The sequence below is a fragment of the Carcharhinus amblyrhynchos genome, unplaced genomic scaffold, assembly GCF_965287045.1.
Source record: "Carcharhinus amblyrhynchos unplaced genomic scaffold, sCarAmb.v2.hapA scaffold_42, whole genome shotgun sequence".
In the NCBI taxonomy this organism is placed as follows: Eukaryota; Metazoa; Chordata; class Chondrichthyes; order Carcharhiniformes; family Carcharhinidae; genus Carcharhinus; species Carcharhinus amblyrhynchos.
In genome coordinates, this window is record NW_027649783.1 from 4079884 (window position 1) to 4103936 (window position 24053).

General features: G+C 44.4%; 5 non-coding genes across 5 annotated transcripts; 2 read left to right on the plus strand and 3 right to left on the minus strand.

The window, feature by feature from the left end:
* Positions 1-7174: 7174 nt before the first annotated feature.
* Positions 7175-7256, minus strand: trnas-uga (transfer RNA serine (anticodon UGA)). Its single transcript has one exon. It is a non-coding gene; the product is annotated as a tRNA-Ser (tRNA).
* Positions 7257-7865: 609 nt separating this feature from the next.
* On the minus strand, positions 7866-7937 carry trnaw-cca (transfer RNA tryptophan (anticodon CCA)). Its single transcript has one exon. It is a non-coding gene; the product is annotated as a tRNA-Trp (tRNA).
* A 345-nt stretch (positions 7938-8282) lies between these two features.
* trnas-gcu (transfer RNA serine (anticodon GCU)) lies at positions 8283-8364 on the plus strand. Its single transcript has one exon. It is a non-coding gene; the product is annotated as a tRNA-Ser (tRNA).
* Positions 8365-16144: 7780 nt separating this feature from the next.
* trnal-cag (transfer RNA leucine (anticodon CAG)) lies at positions 16145-16227 on the minus strand. The gene has a single exon. It is a non-coding gene; the product is annotated as a tRNA-Leu (tRNA).
* A 4945-nt stretch (positions 16228-21172) lies between these two features.
* On the plus strand, positions 21173-21254 carry trnas-gcu (transfer RNA serine (anticodon GCU)). The gene has a single exon. It is a non-coding gene; the product is annotated as a tRNA-Ser (tRNA).
* Positions 21255-24053: the final 2799 nt, after the last annotated feature.

Here is a 24053-nt window from a genome sequence, read left to right on the forward strand (position 1 = left end):
GCAGAGAGAGGATTTAGGCGAGGCAGACTGTGTCAGCCTGTGTATTCGAGCTGTAGGAGGGACAACAGAGGGAAGGTCAGAGGATAAGATATCAGATTCTCAGGGTATTTGACAGGGGAAGTACAGAGATTTTATTTCTCCTCGTCTTGGACCAGAGGGCATAGTCTCACATTAAGGCCCAGTTAAGAAAGATGCAATGAGCAATTTCTTCTCTCAGACATTTGTGAACCTGTGGAATTTTTACCGCAGGAAGCTATAGAGCCTGGGTCAGTAAGTATGTTCAAAGCTGAGCTATTCTGATCATATCAGATCAATTATGATCTCACTGAATGAGAGAGAAGATCTGATGGGCTGAACGGTCATCTGTTCCCAAGTTTTCTGGTTTTATGAGATCATCTGCACATCATTTCATGGCTAAACTGCTGATTTTGGAAAGACAAAATCTGCCACTAGTGCGGCAAATGGAGTTGATGTCTGCTTTGGAGCTTCTGAAACCACATTTTCTCATGGTAGCAAACTCCTGCCCAAAACTGCTGCCCTGAATTGAATCGATTGTCAGCTCAAGTTTCTCCTGGGGTTAGGAATGTGGGAATATGGAATAGTGCTGGACTATTCACCCTTAAAACCTGACTCTAAAATTCATTCCTGAATCCCAAAACACAAAATACGTAACTGGTTCACCTTCAATAAAGAAATGTGTCGCCAACAAGGATGAGATTTGAACCAACACGTGCAGAACACAATGGATCAGCAGTCCATTGCCTTAACCACTCGGGCACCTTATCACTTTACCCAACCAGCTTTTATCATCTGTTAAAGATCAAAAAGAAAGTTATTTTTCACACAGGCCTTGACTGCGGAGCCAGATGTGACATGTTGGAAATGTAGTTTCTGTCCATAAATTCCAGGGGTTGTTATGAATGGACTGATGTGAAACACTTCAACATCATGTCCAACATGTTTCTACACATTGTCAATAAAATAGCCCAAAGACTGAAAGATACAACCGTTCCATATAAATGAAATTAACTTGGAATATTACCAAGAATTCTTGAGTCCCTGCAGTCCATGCAGTGTAGATGCAGTGTACGTACACACACAGTGCTGTTCGGGAAAGAGTTCCAGGATTGCGAGCCAGCCACAGAAATGGCAATATATTTCCAAATCAAGATGGTGTGTGACTCGCAGTGAAAGTTCCAGGTGGTTGTTGTTTCCTCTGCATCTGCTGCCCTTATGTTTACAGGTGGGAGATATTGTGGGTTTGGATGGTGAAGAAGGAAAAAAAAATGTCGGGAGTGGGATTCAAAACCCATGCCTCTGGAGCAGGTTGAGACCTGAACTGCACCTTAGACTGTTCCTCCATCCTAACACACCTGCTAAGCTGTATACACTGTCCTCATAAACCGTTTTGAATTCCATTTTCATCTTTGTTGTTTTTGTCTTGTTCCCACCACGTGGAATCACTTCATTCCTTATTTACCACCGGCCCTCTCATTCCACCAATCTGTCTGTGTCCTTTCAGAGTTCCACTGGAATTTCTGTAGCTCTTTTTCACAACCACAGGACGTCCCAAAACATTTTATTGACAATAAAGTATTTTGAAATGTCGTCACTGTCCAATTGCTAAACTGTTGGACTGTCTATTCAACAATGTTAGAAATTCCAATATGGGAAGTGGGATGGGACTGAGCTGGTGCAATGGATGGTGTGTTGGAATTATTGTCATTACCATATGAGAGATTCATAGGTTGTGGATTCAAATCCCACCAGAGTCTTTTAGATTAAAGTTTAAAGAAATCAAATGTTCTCAGAGAAGTGAAGCTGCTGTCCTGAACTTCCTTGTATAAAGATGACTCCAGTCACTCCCCACTTTCCCATCAGAACAATTCCACATTTATAAACTCATCACCTTCTCAGAACAAACATTGAGCTAAAAAAAATCTTTTTTTTTCCAAGATGTTGACCAGAGTCAGTCTGTTCACTCCTCAGGCAGATTGCAAATTGGATCTATACATCAGCGGGTCGCTGCTCAATCAGCTTTCCAGACTGTTTGTGACAGACAGCTCAAAACAAGAATGATGTGAATCTACACCACTGAATGGCAAGACCAACACGTTTATCACAGCTGGAATGAACAACTCCTGCTGCAGCTTTAGATCAGACAGGGGCGGTTTATCACAGGCACTCTGTCAGACTGCACGTTCCTTCAGACAGCTTTCTAACTGGACACATGGAACGAGCGGCTATGTGAACATTAATGATTCAGAGTGAGATTCCTCACTGACCAGACTGGAGGAAATGAAAGATTTGGATAAAATATATCTCCGATATAATGTACCAGAAAATGACAGATATAGAATAATCCACCACTCATCTATAGCTCCACTGACAATGTATCCTCACTCAAAGCTGACAAGTTCAGAATTTCTCTGACTCTCTCACACAGCAACAGTAACTAACAGAGACAGAGATTTGAAAGTCGAGCTGGAGGGGAATTTGACCACACAGTCATAGATGAAATTTGGACACAATATTTGACAGGCTTGAGGGGTGATTAGCCCAGCACCATTCGAAAATCCCATTTTTCTAATCCTATGAGGAACTTGAGTTGACAATTTCAGCAGTTTTTTTTAAAGTTCTGTCAATGTAGAGAGGCAGGAGGAGATACCTGTAACTCAATGATCAGACAATGTGGGTAAGGATGTGTGTGTTCTGATGGTCAGTGCTCTGTGTTAAACTGGGAGGGGTTTGATTTTTCCTATTAATCTGTATCCCTTCAGTTAGTTCTTTGTGGAGCTGCTTCTGGGGATGTTTCCGAATCAGGAATGGTGAAAATGATCTTTAGTTTTCTGCCTGTTGCAGACTAAAGTCTCATCTGCTTCTCAGAAGGAATGCTCAGTTACCTGGGGCTATGTTTCTGAGTTAACACCCACACAAGCTTTCCCTGCAGCCTAGAGCTCAATGACTGAAGACAGACTTTGTCCTCCTGATCAGGATGGTGCAGGTTGAACAGGTGCAGTGAGGAAAATGGAAAAGAGAATTGGTGCAATGACACAACCTTATTTGGCTGCAGTTACTGAACTGGGTTTGTGTTGGTTCACTGGTGAGGATCACTGAATGCATGTATTTGTGGAGTGTTTTAGGTTCGCAAGTAGGCTTACATTGACACTGCAATGAAGTTACTGTGAAAATTCCCTAATTACCACACTCCAGCACCTGTTCGGGTGCACTGTGGGAGAATTTAACACGGTCAGTGCACCACATTTTTCAGACTGTGGAAAGAAATGGAGCACTTGAAGAACACTCAGGCTGACACGGGGAGAATGTGCAGACATCACACAGACAGTGGCACAAGCCGGGAATCGAAGCTGGTTGAATCACTGGTGCTGTGAGGCAGCATTGCTAACTACTGTGCCACAATGGGGAGAGGGTGGTGATGTATGTCCATGAGAAGCCAAGTCAGAGGATAATAGTGAGAGTCATACAGTGCAGAAGAGGCACTTTGACCCATCAAGTCTGCATCAACAAACCTACATTAAATCTACACTAATCCTGTCTTCCAGCACTTGCCTCATAGCTTTGAAAGTTATATCATTTCAAGTGTTCATCCACATTCTTTGTAAAAGTTTTCCCACTGCTATTACCTTCCCAGGCATTATAATCCAGACTCTGACCATGCTTTGGATGAAAAAAATATTTCTCTCAAATCCCCTCTAAACTTCCTGCCCCTCACCTTAAAATTCTGCTTCCTTGGTATCAACCCTGCGACTAAGAGGAACAGCTGCTTCCTAACCAACCTGTCCATAATCTTATACACCTCAATCAGATCTCCCCTCAGCCTTCTCTGCTGTAAAGAAAACAACCCGAGCCTGTATAGTCTCTCTGCACAGTTCAAATTCTCCATCCCAGTCAACATCCTGGTGAATGGCCTCTACACCCTCTCCAGTACAATCATATCCTTCCTACTGTGACTTGACCAGAACTGCACTCGGTGCTCCAACTGTGGCTTCACCAAAGTTGTGTACAGCTCCAACATTCTCTTGCTGCTCTTATAATCATACATTAATACTCCACCCCTCACGCTTCATGATTCCTCACAACTCACAGAGTGAAAGGCACTTTTAACTTCAAAAAGTACTATATATGGCACCTGGAGCTTTCCCTTGTATTTCCAGGGACCTAGGAATCAGTGGATCATCTAGAGATAGAACGAAAATAATATTGTCACAGTATTTATTCACATGTTACTAACATCAGGTGAAGAAGCGATGAGCTGACTGCATGAGCTAATGGGTAAAGTATCTGAGTTTGTTGTTTGTAATGAAGATGTGTGAAAATTGCAGGTTTGAGTCCTGTAGTGATCATTTCCGGTGGAGCTTCCTGGGAACCGATCTCCCACATCATATCAAGTCCATATTTTCCTCCAACTATTGCAGGGTGCTTTCTCGGAATGGATGCCTTTGTTATTTTGTCAATTCCATTCTAAAATAGTTTTAGCTCCGAACAATTCCCCCATATCTGTTTGATTTGGGTAAAATACTGGTGTTCCTAACTAGAAAAAAAGAAGTTTTGTATCGATCGGGTGATTGAAATTCTGTGGAAGGAATTCTATTCTCCTCAGGAAGAGGTTTAATAATGAGCTAATAATGAGGTTTAATAATGAGCTGAATGAACTGTGTTTGTTTACAGGGATGGAAGGTAATCACTAGGCTGGTAATCCAGAGGCTCGCACTAATCTTTGGAGAAATGGAGTAAGATCCATCACAGCAGCTGGTGAAGTTTAAATTCACTGATTTGATATACAGAATCATTGATCAAAAACAGAAACAGGAGTAGGGAATTTGGCCAAAATAAGTCTGGAATTGAAAGCAAGCCTCAGAAATGGCAACCTTAAAATTGCCGTTGATTGTTTTCCCACAGAAAACATCTTCACCGAAGAACAAAAAACATTTCTCTCAAGAAACGCCTTTACAGAACAGAGGAAACTTCTGCTGAAGATGGATCAAATTTACACAACCGGGAATCTGGTCAGACTTCATTTGGAATATTGTGAGCAGTTTTGGGCTCCATATCTAAGGAAGGATGTGCTGACCTTGGAAAGGGTCCAGAGGAGATTCACAAGAATGGTCCCTGGAATGAAGAGCTTGTGATATGAGGAACGGTTGAGGACTCTGGCTCTGTGCTCCTTTGAATTCAGAAGGATGAATTTGACACAACCACAGCAAAGATCTGTCAATGGCAGAGTCACAGTTCCACAACAGAGAGAACAGTTACACAGCAGAGAGCACAGTTACATGAATTACATTTTAAAACAGGGCCTATCTTTGTGTAACAGAAAATCCCTTTTCAAACATAATCAGTTTTTCCATCTCAGTATCTTGCTGGTTTGTTCGATACCTTCTCTGTCTATCGCTCTGTGTGTGTCCTGATCATCTCTTACTGCTTTTCTGTGTGTCTTTCTCTGCCTCTTACATTCGGGCTGATGTTAAGTGTTACTGTCCAGCCAGGGTGAGCTTCCCAACACGTGGGCCTTGTTTAAAATAAAAATACAATGAATAGTTTCTTCTCTCCCACGCAGCAGGGATAGGCAGGACGTGGTAACATTCGGGGCAGAGTGGCGCAGCAGAAGCTGGACCCATAACCCAGAGGCTGAAGGATTGAAACCATCATCTGATAACATGTTCTCCCTAACATCAAATAGATCAAAAGCATCATCTGTTATCGTGTTCTCATAGAAATCCTATAGTACAGAAAGAGACCATTCGGCCTATCAAGTCTGCACCGAACACAATCCCACCCAGGCCCCATCCCCATATCCCTACATATTTTACCCACTAATCCCTCTAACTTACTCATCTCAGGACATTAAGGAGAATTTTTAGCATGGCCAATCAGCCTAACCCGTTCATCTTTGGACGGTGGGAGGAAACCGAAGCACCTGGAGGAAACCCACGCAGACACAAGGAGAACGTGCAAACTCCACACAGGCAGTGACCCAAGCTGGGAATTGAACCCAGGTCTGTGTGATGTTAAGGGGTTAACATCCCATGAATCTCCTACGATCTTGACCATTTGTAAAAAAGGTTTTGCAAGCTGAGCTGCTGCAAAATTGCAAACGCAGCTGGTTGCTTTAAGACAACGTGAAAAGTCTCCATTAGCTTAACTTGTGATTAACTGCATTTTGTTTGAAACAACCTCCTATTCTGAATTGTCACCCTGGCCTTGCAAATAACGAAATATAACAAAACTTTTGCTTGATTAAATCAGTCTAGACTGGACTTGGCTAAATGCTGTCCTTGTTTGAAATAGGTAACATTCATTTTATGGGCAAAGTACCGTCCCAAGATATATATGAGAATGGTTGCTATCTCATACTGGAGCAATGGTGGACGTGCAGTTTCGATGGCAGCCAGGGGGGAGGGGGGTGGTGGTGTCGGTTTCGACATGTTTTTACTCGCACGCTGTATTTGTACGTACTTTTTGCTACTGCTAAGCACGTGATCTGGGTGAAGTTATACTGTGTGTACGTGACTAATTGCTGTAAAAAGACTAGAAAGGGGGAGATTCCTCACCCCCCGCCCCCCACCCCCCGTCCGATGGAGTATGGCTCGACTAAACTCAGAATACTGTTGGCTAAGATCAAGTGTAGTATCGGCATGCTGAGCTTGGTTGAAGTCATTAGGTTACATTTCAGCTTCATTTGAAGCAATTTTTTAAAGCGGCACCTCGGCCATTTGGCTAAGATGCAAATAAGATCAAGTCCTGGAGGAGGAGCTACACCTACTCCAGTCAGCTTGGATCATGTAGATCAAGCCCAAGACCGGAGGTGAGAGCCCTGTCTTGCCAGCTTGGATCGGGAATGTCCCAACTTGTTGGGGCTCTGAATTGGGTTTAATTTGACTTGATTGGATTGGAATAAAGTTTTAAAAAAATACTGTTCTGAGTTAGTAAAGCGATTCTCCAAGAGAGTTTGTACTTGCTTGAGAATAAAGGACAGGGTTTTCTTATACAGATCAGTGTCTTGCTAAAGGGTCTCTGAAAAATGAACCTGACACCTGGAGCTGTGAAGGAACAGTGATAACCACTGTGCGACCCCAAAACCAACAGTTACAGGTTTTTTTAGTCGTCACCCCCTCAAAACAAGTTGCAACTTCCAAACACTGCGTATGAGACTCGCTGCGAGCAGGGTTCGAACCTGCGCGGGGAAACCCCATCGGATTTCAAGTCCAACGCCTTAACCACTCGGCCATCGCAGCTGCCTGGGATGGTTCCACTAACATTAAATAGTAACATTCGGCTGCTGCCCAAAGGCAAGTCTGAGTTTTCTCGACAGTAAATTTGCTTCATGAATCTTGATTTTCATTAACGGGGAACACAGCACATTTATCCGAGGTTCACAGTAAGTAATCTCACCAAAACAGGTTAAAGCCCAGCAGGTTTATTTGGCAGCATGAACTTTCGGAGAGTTCCCCTTTTATCAAATAAGTGTTTAGCTCAGTTGGCTGGGCAGTTTATTCAGCCAGAAGCTCGGGATTAATTCCTGTATCGGTTGAGATTGTTTTTAGCCTTGCTCCTCTCCTGAGGTATGAATTATCCTGTTAAATCACCACCAGTCAGCTCTCTCCCCTTTGATGACCCACAGAAACATCTGAGATTGTGGACCTTGCTTTAACTTTGCAAGAAATGAACACCTCACAATTCTGACACATTGTTTCAGATATAAAACTGCAAAAATAATCTGAGCATGCGAACCGGAAGTATCCCTAAAATATCATTTCTACCATCGTTTTGAAATCTGTCATTTCGGGAATAATCGCAAATAATTAACTTTACCCAGATACAAAATCCGACCGGAAAAAGCTTCATGAGCCTGACGTGATTTGAACACGCAACCTTCTGATCTGGAGTCAGACGCGCTACCGTTGCGCCACAAGCTCCCACCACTTGCAATTTTTTACATCCGGCTTATGTTCGGTCAATTCAAAATCAAACTGGGCCCAGGGAATGGAACTGTCTCCCTCTCGACTTTTTGTGGTCAGACATGGAATGGAAGAGTAACAGCGAACCGAGATTAAGGAGTAAACAGCAACACGACATTATCCTGCGGGAGAAACATGTTGTTTGTTACGGGTGTTAAAACACAAGAGCTGGTTTGGTGAGAAGTCAAATGAGAAAACGCTGGAAAATCTCAGCGGGTCTGGCAGCATCCGCAAGGAGAAAAAAGAGCTGACATTTCGAGTCCAGATGACCCTTTGTCAAAGTTTGGTGCCAAATTATTCCATGACGAGGTGGCCGAGTGGTTAAGGCGATGGACTGCTAATCCATTGTGCTCTGCACGCGTGGGTTCAAATCCCATCATTGTCGGTGATGTATTTACTCTGACCCTTAAACTGATGGCTTGTTTAAGCGTTTTGAGATTCACAGAACCAAGGTGAAGTTTGGACACACAGGCTCGAGGGGTGAATGTTCCAGAACAATTCTACGATTCTCATCTTTAGAGAAACTCGATTCAAGTCAGGTTACCAGCTTTAGACACGAGTTCATCACCCTGTAAAAATCAGGTTTCGGAATCTCCAAAGCAGACGCCAGTGGTGAGATTTTGTCTTTCCAGAATCGGCAGGTCAGCCATGAAAATTAGTGCTGTATTAGCTGAATTGGTCATCCTAAATAGCCGCTCAGTGTCAGGGGGATTAGCATGGTAAACATGTGGGGTCACTGGGATACAGCCTGGATGGGATTGTCGGTGCAGGTTTGATGGGCCGAATGTCATCCTTTTACACTGCAGGCATTCTATGAAGTTCCAGGCGGCAGTTTTATTTCTCTGGGAAGATTGACACACCCGTTCCTAATTTCTTTAAATTTTACCCGAAAAGCGGACTCAGATGAAATTTAGACCCACAACCTTTGAACATCTCACAAGACAATGACTAACTGTCTAACATGCCAGTACCAACTGCCATAAAAGGCCCACAGCAGACACCATTTCCTTAACCCTGCACTCAATCGTGGGATACCTAGATAACAAGGACACCTATGTCAGACTCCTATTTATTGACTACAGCTCAGCCTTCGACACTATTATTCCCACGAAACTCCTCTCCAAACTCTGTGTCCTGGGCCTCGGCACCTCCCTCTGCAACTGGATCCTGAACATCTGAATTCACAGACTTACCTTGAATGGACTTACCCTGCATTAAGTTGATCTTTCTCTACACCCTAGTTATGTCTGTAACACTGCATTCTGCACTCTCTTGTTTCCTTCTCTATGAACGGTATGTTTTGTCTGTGTAGCGCACAAGAAACGATACTTTTCACTGTATGTTAATACATGTGACAATAATAAAGCAAATCAAATCAAATCAAATCACAAAAGCCGTTCTTTGCGCCACAGAGACACAACTGCAGCAACTATTCCCCATTCCCATCTGGGAATTTCTGACGTCGTCGAACAAACAGTTGAAAAGTTCAGCAATTGGACAGCGATTATATTTCAAAAATACTTTATCATCATTAAAACATTGTGGGACGTCCTATAGTTGTGAAAAGAGCTACAGAGATTCCAGTAGAACTCTAAAAGGACACAGACAGGTTGGTGGAATGGGAGGACATGTGGCAGATGATGAATGAAGTGATTAATTTTGGTGGGAAGAACACAAAGTGACAATATAAAATAAAGGAATTAATTCCAAAGGGGGTGCATGAACAGCGGGACGTAGTTGGACATGTGTAAATGTCATTGAAGGTGACAGGACTTTTTTTTCAGAGCCGTTAATAAAGCACACAGTATCCTCCGGTTTATAACTGAAAACAAGGAGTTGATACAAATTTACGGCATAAATAAGGCAGATATGTTATTAGATAGCACAGTAGATATTCTCAGACTTGCCGCTCACCTGAGGTGTGGTGATCCTGAGGCTAAATCATCACCATTAAATTCTCCCTCTATTCCAAATATGTGCGGGTTAGGTTGATTGGCCATGCCAAAATTGCCCCTTAGTGTCCTGGGATGTGTAGGTTAGAGGGATTAGCGGTTAAATGTCTAGGGATATGAGGATAGGGCCTAAGTGGGATTATGGTCGGTGGGCTGAAGGACCTGTTTCTGCACTGTAGGGTTCTACGTTCTATGTTCTATATTGAGATGGGGAACAGCAGATGGTCATTTCCGTCTATGGCATCTTTACCTTTATATCTGTGTCATATTCAGAATATGTTTTGCATCATCTGCTGCTGTTCGAGGATTGGGATCTTTCTGATTCTGTTGGTAGAACTGCGCCTGAACAAGTGATTTGTTCTGGCACTCAGCTCCCAGAACTGTAAATTAGTTTGGAATCCATTCTGCCTTTGCAATCTGTGGGATTGTAAACGATTTGATGGATCTCCTCATTCTGAATCTCGGGTGTATTTCTTTTCAGTGTTGCTGGCTGGGTCAGTATTTTTTTTTTATTACTTCATGGGACATGGGTGCTGCTGGCTGACCAGTATTTATTCACCACTCTAGTTGCCTGTGGGCAATTGAGAGTCAACCACATTGCTGCGGCTCTGGAATCACATGTTGGCCAGACTGTGAAAACACGGCAGATTTTGGTCCCTAGAGGACCAGATAGATTCGCACAACAACCGACAAAGGTTTCATGGTCAGCAGGAGGTCCTTAATTCCAGATAGTTTTTATTGAATTCGAATTCCACTAGCTCCTGTGGCAAGATTTGAACCTGGGTCCCCAGAATACTCGCTAAGTTTCAGATTTCTACGATGAAAGCACAAGGCCAAGGCCTCCAAATTTCCTTTGAACTGAGTGGCTTGGTAGGCCATCTCTGAGGGCAGCCATGTTGCTGTGAGTCTAGAGTTACATGTGGGTCAGGCCAGGTAAGAATTCCTTCCTGAAGAACATTAGTGCTACAATTGTCTTATTTTTATGAAAGTCGATTCAAGGCCATTAATTCCAGATTTTTTTTATTGATTTTGAATTTCACCATCTCTCGTGCTGGGAAATGGGTGAGTGTTCGTCTCTGTGTGTGTGTGTGTGTGTGTAAGAGAGAGAGAGGTAGGGATTCACTCATTTTCAGTGAGTGTGAATTAACCCCTTTTATTCAAACATGGGCACTGTCATCCCTTGCCCTTGCGAATTCCAAGAAATAATTTTATCAGTGAGACGCTGATGGGTGGGTGAAGGGTGGGCTGAGGCGGGCAATGCCTCAGGATTCTGAGTATGGAAACACCCGATTTTAAAACATATGTGTCGGAAAGTGAAGCGTGAACTTGTCTGTGTGAAGATCACAGAAAAACTGTGCCTGGATCTGCGTCCAAGAGACAAGTTTTGGGTTGTCAGTAAATGAACTCCTGTAATGAAGACATAAAATCAGAAAGAGGAAATGCTGGAAATATTCAGCAGCTCCGAAAGCAGCTGTGGAGAGATATTCCTGTCGCCAGGATGTAACTCTCCAATTGGATACTTCACATTGCTCAGATCTGACACTCTCAACACCTTCCTGTAAGGAACAGGTAGGGCGGGAATTGGGTCTTTGTTGATTTGAGCAAACAGAGCAATGCAGCAATGAGAAGCTCCTCACCCCCCGGCGGCTTGGGGAAGGATGGGACTCAGATGCAGGCCTCTGGCTGGGGTTGAAAAATGCAAAAACACATCGAGATGCAAATGACATGAAGATCAACGTGCTGCATTCGAGTCGCAGTCTCCTGTGGAAGTGCGGATTCAAATCCCACTCTTGACATCATTTTTTTCTCTCCTGCGGCAGGCACCATCTAAAACCAGGATGGCGAACTGATGTAAGATGCTGCATTAAATTCATGGTCTCCTCTGGAGGTGTGGGTTCAAATTCCACACCTGATATTCTTTTTCGCCTGCATCAGGCACCATCCAAACCTGTGAAACCTCCCAACTGGCAGCACAAGGGCTGCAGATACAGAGAAACAAGGACCACCTGCAAGTTACACTCAGAAACACACACCATCCTGACTTGCAAGTATGATGTGGGTATGCCGGCGTTGGACTGGCGTAAACACAGTAAAAAGTCTGACAACACCAGGTTTTAGTCCAACCTATTTATTTATAAATATAAATAGGTTGGACTAAAACCTGGTGTTGTCAGACTTTTTATTGCAAGTATGACGCAGAGTCTGTGGCTGGCTCACAATCCTGGCATTCCCTCCCTAACAGCGCAGTGTGTGTACAAACATCACATGGACTGTAGTGGCTCAAGAATGAATTCACCGCCAAATTCTCGAAGATAATTAATTTTGAACATTAAATGCTTCCCAGGCATATCCCGTATTAATAAAGTTTTTAAAAAAACCTTGTGTTACCGGAGGAGCAGGTCTGATTTGAAAGCAGAAAACTATGTATATGGATCACATTCTGAACACCGCTATTTTTATACCAGTTGTTTGTTTGAATATAGTCAATGGAACCAGCTCATGATAAACCGCTCAATGTTTAGCAGAGTCACTCCCTCCTCCCAACGCTGGTGTCACTGTCTCTCCCTCTCTCTCGCTCTGTCACTCTACTCACACCACGAGTGCCGCCCTTTCCCCCTTCGCATGGCTCTGTCGCTCCCTCCTCCCAATGCTGGTGTCGCTGTCTCTCCCTCACTCGCTCTGTCACTCCCTCCTCCCACCGTTGGTGTCGCTGTCTCTCCCGCTCTCGCTCTGTCGCTCCCTCCTCCCAATGCTGGTGTCGCTGTCTCTCCCTCACTCGCTCTGTCACTCCCTCTTCCCACCGCTGGTGTCGCTGTCTCTCCCTCACTCGCTCTGTCACTCCCTCTTCCCACCGCTGGTGTCGCTGTCTCTCCCGCTCTCGCTCTGTCACTCCTCCAAATACTTTTCCGCCAAGTAAAGCTGTTGGACTTTAGCCTGGTCTTGTGAGACTTCTCACTATGATAGTATTGTTACAGGCAGTATTTTAATGCATGCAAGTTGCTGCTGTTTATTAATTCTTAATGTCTGGAACTCAGGTTCTGATTTAAGTCGTTTATTAATCGGCAATTTCATCATTTGTGCCATTGTTTATGCAGCAAATAACCATCTGTGCAAACTAAGACTTTATTCCGTTCTTATACAGATCGTCACAGATACAGCGAGGATTTGAAGTCCATCAATTAGTGCGCTGGATTCGATCTCAGTCCCTTTTCTCTCCATGATGTTTGGAGATGCCGGCATTGGACTGGGGTAAACACAGTAAGAAGTCTCACAACACCAGGTTAAAGTCTTTTACTCCGCAGGTGCGTCGGCCCACCTAGTTGTCTAACGAGGGGCATGCACACGGTGGGCCGTGCGTGGGCTGCTCTTGAAAGTTCGAGAGTAGCCTAGTACTTCGTGTCGTTTGTGTGTGCTTAAAACTGGACCAGCAGACGGGCACCACAACAGCTTAGTGACTATCACCGTTTGCTGTGCAGACACATGGATTTGGGCCAGTGTCTGTGGGAGTTTGCGCATTCTCCCTGTGGCTGCGTGGGTTTCCTCCGGGTGCTCCAGTTTCCTCCCACACCCCAAAGATGTGCTCTTAGGCTGATTGGTGTAACAAATTGTCCCTAAATTATTATCCCCTTAATCTGGTTTCCAATGGGAGTACCATAAGCACAGACATGGGTCAAGGGTGGAGGAGGAAAAACGCATTGTTAAGATGGCGGTGCGGGCTCGTTGGGCCGAAGGGCCTGTTTCCTGTGCTGTGTTGTTCTTTGTTCATTGTTCTTTGTCCTTTGTTCCAACACGTTTATTTGGTACTGCAAGCCACTAGCTTTCGGAACTTCTGAAGGGGCAATGCTCTGAAAGCTAGTGGTTTGTGCTACCAAATAAACCTGTTGAACTTTAACCTGGTGTTGTGAGACTTTTTACTGCCTTTTCTCTCCAGCCAGTTCAGCTTAACCTATAAGTTCTTTACAGAGCCACTCACAGGGTCAATGAAAGGGCTGCTTCCTGGCAGGAGGGAAGTCAGAGATGGAGTTATCATCACGGTGGATTGATCTGTTTCTAATTTGTTTACAGATGTTTTCAGTTCCCTATCTGGGTGGAGCTGAAGTGAATGATTGAATTTCGAGGAGAGGTGATATAAATTAAAGTGTACACCTTTAGTGTTCCTCATCCCTATTGCACTTTTACCATGCCAAGATGCCACAGTCTATTCACCCATCTCAGAGCCCACTGAATATCCAGCCTGAAGTCTGCATTTCACTGTCTATGAGGAGAGGCTGAATAAATTGGGCTTGTACTCGTTAGAGTTTAGAAGAATGAGGGGAGATCTCATTGAGACGTATAAGATGATGAATGGGATGGATAGGATAGAGGTGGAGAGACTCTTCCTGCTCAGAAAGGACAGTAGGACTAGGGGGCACAGCCTCAAGATAAAAGGGGGGCGGTTTAGAACGGAGTTGAGGAGGAACTTCTTCACTCAAAGGGTGGTGAATCTCTGGAATTCTCTGCCCGTTGAAGTGGTGGAGGCTGCCTCGCTAAATATTTTTAAGAAGCGGGTTGATGGGTTTTTGATAAGAGAGGGGATTAAGGGTTATGGGGAGAGGGCGGGAAAGTGGAACTGAGCAGCGACAGATCAGCCATGATCTTGTTGAATGGTGGGGCAGGCTCGAAGGGCTAGATGGCCTACTCCTGCTCCTATTTCTTATGTTCTTATGTTCTTATTAAAAACTCACATGCAACAACAACAACTTATAAATAACTAAAAATCAATCAATAAATATCAGTGCCCTGCAGCATGGTGGTGTTATCCTGATGTATCTGCTGCGCTTGTCCTTCTAGGCTGTAGTGGCCGTGGGTTTGGAAGGTGCTGGAAAAGGAGTCTTGCTGAGTTGCTGCAGTGCATCTTGTAGATGGTGCACACTGCTGCCATTGTGTGTCTGTAGTGGAGGGAGTGAACTTTTATACATGAGAAGAGAATGAAGTGGGATGCTTTCTCCTGGATGGTGGGAAATGTTTGTAGAGCTGTTCAGGTTGCATTCACCCAGGCAAGTTATCCCAGGAAACCAGGTGCTCCGGTTTCCTCCCACAAAGATGAGCAGTTTGGGCGGATTGGCCATGCTCGATTGCCCCTCGGTCCCCAAGGTGTTTGTACAGGTAGATTAGCGGGCATAGGGTCTATGTGCGATTCTCTGTCAGAGAGTCGCCACAGACTGGATGGGCAGAATGGTCTCCTTCAGCACTGTCCGGATTGTATGATTCTAAGGTCCTTTGACAGGGTTAGAAATTCCCCGAGGGGACAAAAAAAAGAAAACTGTGTTTGTAGAACTTACACCGTTGGGTTTGTTGCAAATTAGATGTTTTCTTCAATGCAAGGTGATGAAAATACCTCGATCGTGTAAATAAACAGTCGGAATATTCGTGGGGAGTCTCGAAATGTATTTTTGTTTCATCTTTGTAGATCATCAACTGTGAAGGGATAGATAATATTGACTAGCGAGGAAGGGACATTGTGACTTGCACAATTGCAAAGATCACGTGAAAGGAATCCAGGCTGGACTGAGATTCAAACCCCACATCACCTGTTTCTCTCTCCACAGATGCAATGGGATCCCGGATAGATTCATGAAAGAAAAATGATTGGATCCTACAGTGGGCTATGACTGCACCGATTTCAAATCCCCTTTCCCCCGATACTGAACAAAAACATCAGAGGGAATCACACACATCACTGAGTGAAACTCTTCCGTTAAACATTGAGCGGTTTATCGTGACTTGGTTCCAAATACCGTTTTCAGACACAAACCTGGTATAAAAGTAGCTGTGTTCAGGGTGTGATTCATACACACAGTTTTCTGCTCTGAAGGCAGGCGTGCCCCTCCTGCGGCGCGAGATTTTTTTAAATAATTCATTCATCCGGGAAATGTGTGTCACTGACCCGGGAAGCCTGTATTCTCCAAATTAATTATCTTTGAGTAATTGGCCATGAATTCATTCTGGAGCCAGTGCAGTTCATGTGGTGTCTGTGCACACACACACTGCCATTCGGGAGGAATTTCCAGGATTGTGAACCATCGGAACGGGAATATGTTTCCAAGTCAGGATGATGTGTCTCGGAGTGGAACTCAGAGATGGTCATTGTTTCTCTGCATCTGCTGCCCTTGTGGTGCCAAGTGAGAGATTTCTTGGGTTTGGATGGTGCCTGGCGAAGGAAAATATAATCAATGTCAGGAGTGGGATTTGAACCCACGCCTCCAGAGGAGACTGCGACCTGAACGCAGCGCCTTAGACCGCTCGGCCATCCTGACTGCTTGCAGAGAAGCGTAAAACCTCCGCACAAATCGATTAGAGTTCCATCTTGTTTTTCCATTTCAAACTCTGTCTCCGCATTGACTGATTGAGGGTGAACTGATCACTTATTTTGAGGTTCACGGACCAAGGTGAAGGTAAGACTCAGAGTTCCACAGGTTTGAGGAGTGAATAGTCCAGCACCATTCCATATTCTTCATCCAAATGAGAAACTCCAGCTGGCAATCGATTCAAATCAGGACACCAGCTTTGGGCAGAGGTTTGCCACCATGAAAACATGTGGTTTCAGAAGCTCCAAAACAGACCTCAGTTTCATTTGCAGCACTAATGGCAGATATTGTCTTTCCAGAATAGGCCGTTTCGCCGAGAAAATTAGTCCCAGGTTAGGTGGAATGGTCACGGTAAATTTCCCGTTCGGAGTATTAGCGTGTTAAATACGTGGGGTGATTAGGATAGGGCCTGTGTGTGGTTGTTGTTGGCACAGGCTCGATGGGCCGAATGGCCTCCTTCTTACTGTCGGGATTCTATGACGTTCGGGGCGGCAGTTTCACTTCCCGGAGAATATTGATGACTGTTCCCTGATAACATTAAAACTTCTAACCAGTCAATGTCTGTTTGAGAACTGGCCATGAATAGAGCTGACACTGAAACGGTTCATATTGAATTAGTTCCAGCAAATTGGTTCTTGAAGAGATGTTAATATAATGCTTTCAGAGACTGTCATAGCTTCTTAAAAGATCAGTTGCGCTGGTTTTTCGTTTGTTCATTAATTTTGTGAATCTATTTGGAGCGGCTGCAGTTGGTCAGTTTGCAGGGGCGGAGCCAGGTTCTAAAGTTAGAACACATAAAAAAGGCGCCACGGCGCATACCAAATAATTATAAATTAATTGTTCATTTTTATTTTGTATTTAAAATCAAAACATAATAAAACACGTGCGTTATTTAATTATTTTACGTTTTAAACGTAACATAAAACAAAAAGAAGGAATATGAAAAAGGTATGAAGTAACTACAAGAGTCTCTTTCGTCTCGGCTTCATTCCAGCAGTGATCTATTACTTTATTATAATCTACCTCAGTAGCCAACTGTCTTTCCATGGAGACCAAAGTTAAGATGTGGGTATGCCGGCGTTGGACTGGCGTAAACACAGTAAAAAGTCTGACAACACCAGGTTTTAGTCCAACCTATTTATTTGATGATATACTCACAAGCTTTCGAGGGGACTGCCTTCTTCTCCATTCACCTGACGAAGAGGCAGTCCCCTCGAAAGTTTGTGAGTATATCATCAAATAAATAGGTTGGACTAAAACCTGGTGTTGTCAGACTTTTTACTGACCAAAGTTAACCCAGACAATCTATCCTCGTCCATTGTAGAACGAAGGTAGGACTTTATGTGTTTGAGCCGGCTAATGGACTGTTCTACAACTGAGCTAGTTATTGGGAAGGTCAGAAAAAATGTGGTACGATGTGGACAAGTTAGAATAATCACCAAATCTATTTACTCACCCAATCTCGGCTGGTGATGTCCGCCGGTGAGGGATGATTGGTATCGACTGCCCGTTCGACGCGGTGGCTGCATATTTATGTCCTTCGCGGCCCCTGCAATTTCCTGGTGATTGCATACCCTCTCGAGAGATTGCATGCTTTCCTCGCTGCCTGAAGTGCCCGTATATGTGTCGCATCCCGCGATCGCAGGACACGGATCGAGGACTTCAGATCTCGGGAAGAGACCTGAGGGTCCGGTGAGGAACACCCCGTTGAAAAGGCGCTACTTTTGAAGAATATGCTGGGGGAGGGGTCTCTACCCCTGTTCCCCCTCTTGCTACGACACTGTATCTGTGCCTCTTGTTTGGCCGGCTCTGCGGCAACAGCAGCTCCATTCCTGTCCAGATGTGTGGGCAGAAACAGCAAACCCAAATTATTGTTCACTGCCGCCATCTCCTGGCTGACCGCGAGTTGTGCAACAAGGGAACGATTCATCCAGAAACGTTGTGGATTGGAGTGAAATAACGTCAACATGGTTCTTACCGATTAAAATGATTGCAAAACATGATATATTCTATATTAATATATTAATATTATATATATATATATTATATATTAATATATTCTATATTAACCACACTCCATGTTCTAGAGATCTGCTTTCTGATTGGACCATCCTGCTCACCCCGATCTATGGAACATGTAAAACTCCCAGAATGCAATGTCGGTTATCGGATTCTCCAATCTCTGATTTCGATGCCACTTTGTTGCTTGTGTATTCATCTCACTTACTGACCTGTCTGGAGACAATACACATCTCTTTAACCTATGCTTAATGCTATGTCCACTCACATTGTCTGCACCTTTAAGTCCTGATTAGCTGTAAAGACTCGCATTCTGATCAGTATTCTGTAAACTGGGTGTGTGTCTTTATCTGCCCTGTTTGTGATCAGAACTCCCACTCACCTGACGAAGGAGCAGCGCTCCGAAAGCTAGTGGCGTTTGCTACCAAATAAACCTGTTGGACTTTAACCTGGTGTTGTGAGACTTCTTACTGTGTTTACCTCAGTCCAAAGCCGGTATTTCTACATCTTGGAAAGAGGCAACAGGGGAGAAGTTCGCCTGAGGTGCAGAAGCTCGGAGGATGGGGATGGGCGTCTTTAAAGGGAGTGGAGAATGAGGATCTGTACTCGACTTGTGAGTCGGTGGGGTTTTAATTACAGGTGGTCAGTCTGTGTAGAATTGGAGACAGAGAGGTCAAGGAAGGATAGGGAAGTATCAGAGATGGACCATGTGAAGGTGCGAGGGTGGAAATTGGAAGGAAAGTAGTATTTTTTTGTCCAGGTGCAGGAGAGAGCAAGACGCGGCACCGATACAGTCAGCGATGCAGCAAAAATAAAATGTGTGTATGTGTGTGTGTGTGTGTGTGTTATAGGGGGTGGGGGGGGGGGTGGCGAAGGAACAGGACTGAACAAGGAATATTCCACAAACTCCACAAACAGGCAGCCTAACAGAGCCTAGAGGGTGAAACGATTAATTTTGCTTCTTTCCATGCTGCTCTCTAACGATTACAGGTTCGAGTCTGGTCTCCTTATACAGAAATCTGGTGGAACCTCCTGAAAACCGAGCTCTCGTCCGTTAACTGACATCCACCATTAATTCCAAACAACTTTCTCAGGATTAAATTCCTTGTAACTTTGTTCATTTAATTCTCATTCGTCTTAGTGTTTTTATATCAGATATTCCACAATGTATGTTTGATCTGGATAAATTGTTAATGTTCCAAACTAGAACAAAATGCTTTGTATCAATCGGCTAATTGAAATTCTGTGGCAGGAATTCTAATCTCCTCAGGAAGAGGTTTAATGCTGAGCTGAATGAACCGTGTTTGTTTACAGGGATGAAAGGTGATGTCACTGGGCTGGCAATCCAGAGGCCCGCGCTAATCTTTGGGAACACGGAGTAAACCCCACCACGGTAGCTGGTGAAATTCAAATTCACTGATTTAACACATAGGCACATGGATAGAAAACAGAAACAGGAGGAGGTCATTCGGCCCAAACAATGCTGGAATTGAAAGCAAGCCTCAGAAATGGCGGCCTTGAAATTTCCGTCGATTCTTTTCCACAGAAAACATCTTCACAGAACAACAGAGAACATTTCACACAAAAGAAAAAAAAACTTCTGCTCGAGACGGATGATATTTACAAACCGGGAACACATTTACACAACAGGGAAGAATTTGTCAGAACCACAGTGAAGATCTGTCAACGGGAGAGTCACAGTTCCAAACAGAGAGAACAGTTACACAGCAGAGAGCACAGTTACACAACAGAACATACATTTCAAAACAAGGCCTATCTTTGTGTAACAGAAAATCCCTTTTCATACTTAATCAGTTTCTCCATCTCAGTATCTTGCTGATTTGTTCGAATATTTTCTGTCTCTCATTGTGAGTGTGACCTAATAGTTTTTTACTGGTTTTCTGTGTGCTTTACTCTGTCTGTTACATTCGGGGTGATGTTACGTGTTATTATACAGCCAGGGTGAGCTTCCCAGGACCTTGTTTGTAATGAAAAGAGACAGTGAATAGATTCCTGGCTCGCGGGCAGCAGTAATAAGCAGGGAGGGGTTGACTTTGGGAGCAGAGTGGCGCAGCGAAAGCGTGCTGGGCTCATAACCCAAAGGTTCGATGGATCGAAACCATCCTCTGCTATCACCTACTCACTCCATCAAACAGAAACAGGGATGAGTCTTAGTTTTCATTAATGAGTAGCCCAGAGCATTTGTCCCTATTAGCTGGACAGTTCATTCAGCCAACAGCGCGGGATCAATTCCCGGTTCAGTTGAGATTGATCATGAAGGCTCCGCCTTCTCAGTCTTGCTCCTCTCCTGAGGTGTGAATCCTCTGGTTAAATCACAGCCAGTCAGCTCTCCCCATTGATGGCTCCCAGAAACAACTGGGACTGTGAACCTTGCTCTAACTTTACCGGCAATGGACAAATCATATCCCTCACACATTGTTCAAATAAAGAAGTTTATAAAAATTAACTAAGCATGAGAATCGGATTAATCCCTAAAATTTTATTTCTATCCCAGTTTTGGAATTTGTCATTTCAGGAACAATCGCAAACAACCGAAAATCCAAAGACCGACACAGAAAAGCTCCGTGATTCGGACACACAGCCCTCTACTGGGAGGTCAGACTCTCTCCTGTTGCTCCACAAACTCACAGCACTTGCTCTGTTTTACATCAGGGTCATGTTCGGTGAATTCAAAACCGAACCGGGAGCAGAGAGGTGAACTGTCTCTCTCTTTACTTTCTCTGGATTTACATCAAATGGAAAAGTAACAACGAATCAAGAGAAAGCAGAAAGGCAGCGTTATCCTGCGGGAGAAATGTGTTCTTTGTTACGGATGTTAAAACACAAGAGGTGGTTTGGGGAGCAGTTGCTGCATGACGAGGTGGCCGAGTGGTTAAGGCGATGGACTGCTAATCCATTGTGCTCTGCACGCGTGGGTTCGAATCCCATCCTCGTCGGTGGTGTATTTGTTCTGTCTCCTTATTGCCGGTGAACTGATGATTCGTTCAGTGTTTTGAGGTTCAAATCAGGACCCCAGTTTTAGACAGGAGTTTGCCACCAGGTAAACATGTGGTTTCAGAAGATCCAAAGCAGACTCCAGCTTCATTTGCGGCCCAAATGGCAGATTTTGTCTTTCCAGAATGGGCAGCTCAGCCATGAAAATTAGCGCCGTATTAGCGGGATTGGCCATGCTAAATAGTCCCTCAGTGTCAGGGGGATTAGCACGGTAAATATGTGGGGTTATGAGGATCCAGGCAGCTGAGTTTGGAAAGGACACCTGGGTATCCTCGGGTTGGTATGGACAAGATGGGCCGAATGGCTTCCTTCGGTGCTGTCACTTCGGTTCTTTCGATGGTTCCATGAGCAAAATCATAACGTGAGCAGAAGGCAAAAATCAGCATCAGGATCACAAGGGCAAAACAAGGTCTGATGTCAGAGGAAGATTCTTATGTAATGACACACAGAGCATAAGAAATACATTTCATCAGAATACATTGAATGAATGAGAATTTCAAAATGCTCCTTAGATGAGATGTCATCGTGTTCATTCAAACACATTGCTACAAGCTGGTCATTACTGGGCGTTAGGTGTTCCTAGCAATAACGGATTGGGAATGGAAGGAACAGGTTCACATCTGCACATTGTCAGGTCAAACTGTGTCTCAGATTGACAGCTCCCAAGAGAGGTTTTCCTCTCCTCTCGCTCTGTGCTCTGGAATCTCGGGGATTAGTTGGAGTTTCTCGGCTCCGTAACTGTTAAAGCCTCTGAGGCCGGAGATTCTCACAGTGTCTGTTCCCCAGATTCAGGGGGCTGCAGCCAATCAGAGCTGTGCCTGAGATAACCCAGGTTGAAATGATGATACCGTTCACAAGCTGAATTCTATTTGATCAGATAAAGATACAGATTGTCTGCACTCAGTCACTAAACAACAAGATCCCGCCTTCATATAGAGTGGATCAGAGAGGATAGAGGCATAGACAGAGACAGTGAGTCAGGCCAGTGAGACACAGACGGCCAGATAATGTCTCAGTGATAAAAATCCTTATAAATTCCGGCTTTATCCAGAACGTTTCTCCTGGAGAAACAGAAGCTACAGCCTTAGCTCTCACTGATATTGTAGCAGACACATTATTAATCCCACACTCAGGAACAGTGCTGCATTTTGACGGCAAAGATGGGGAGAGGCAATAGAAACAGAATGGTCCAGTTCTAAACAGTGTGCAGGCTCAGAGGGAACTGAGGTTCAGGGAGACCTTTGAAGGTGAGGGGAAATTTTAAAAGAGTCGTTAGGAAAACGGACGGGATTCTTGATTTCATAAATGGAGACACTGTGTATGCAGAGAATCCCTGCATTGCAGAAGGAAACCAGTCAGCCCAAGGAGTCTGAACCGATTCTCTGAAAGAACATATTTCGCGCAATTTTACCATGGCTAATCCCCCGAACCTCCACATCCTGGGACACTAAGGGTTAATTTAGCATGGCCAATGCACCTAGCCAGTCTTTGGAGTGAGGGAGGAAACTGGAGCACCCAGAGGAAACCCACGCAGACACGAGGAGGACGTGCAAACTCCATGCAGTCACCCAAGGCCCGAATCAAACATGGGCAGCAGTGCGAATTACTGTACCACTTTACCGCGCTCTTTAATACATCAAATCAGAGAAGATATGCTTCATTTCTATATTTTATCTTGCATTAATTACTAGTAGCGGATTCAATGACATAAAGTGAAGATTGGAGGTAAGATATGCAGACACGGGGTAGCTGACATGTTCTCTAACTTCCAACTCAAATCTTGAATTTAATGAAACAGTGCCTTGAAATCTAACTTTGGGGCACAGCAGGGGGATTAGTGGGAACTTTGTGATTGGAAAATCGTTTTATTTTACACGAGAGAGACTCGGAGATCTCACAGACACCAAACACAGTTGGATAAGTTTGACTCGGCACGGTAACACAATGGTTAGCACTGCTGCTTCACAGCTCCTGGCACCTGGATTCGATTCGGGGCTTGGGTCACTGCCTGTGTGGAGTTTGCATGTTCTCCCAATGTTTGCATGGGTTTTCTCCCACAGTCCAAAGATCATCCTTCCTCAGATAAGAAGACAAAACTGCAGCTGTGGCCTCACCAAGACCCTGTATAATTGCATCAAGACATCCCCGCTCCTGTACTCGAAGCCTCTCGCTATGAAGGCCACCATGCAATTTGCATTTTTTACTGCCTGCTGCAGCGGCATGTTTCCCTTCAGTGACTGGTGCATGAGGACACTCTGTTCTGGTTGCACATTCTCTTCTCCTAATTTATGACCAAACAGAACATAATATGTCTTCCCGTGTTTGCTAACAAATTGGATCACTTCACATTTATTCAAAATATGCTGCATCTGCCAATCATTGAGCCATTCGCTCAACTTGGCCAAATCAGACTGCAGGATATGGTGTAAGGTGACTCTGAGATAAAGGGATGGAGAGAGAAACGAGGTGACTGCAGTCTGACTCTGACTCTTCAAACCAGTTATTGCGCCCTTGTTGAAAGTGAATGTGCCTGAGAACAGGAGAAAAGCAGATCATGGGCCAGGGATTTATTTTCTGTGAAATGTAAAATAAACTTGTAACCAGTCAGTGTCTGGCTGAGAACTGGCGGGGGGAGGGGGAGGGGAGCGGAGGGGGAGGGGAGAGGAGGGGAGGGGAGAGGAGGGGGAGGGGGAGGGGAGGGGGTCTGCTTAAAGAACATTCACATAAATATTTTCATGATC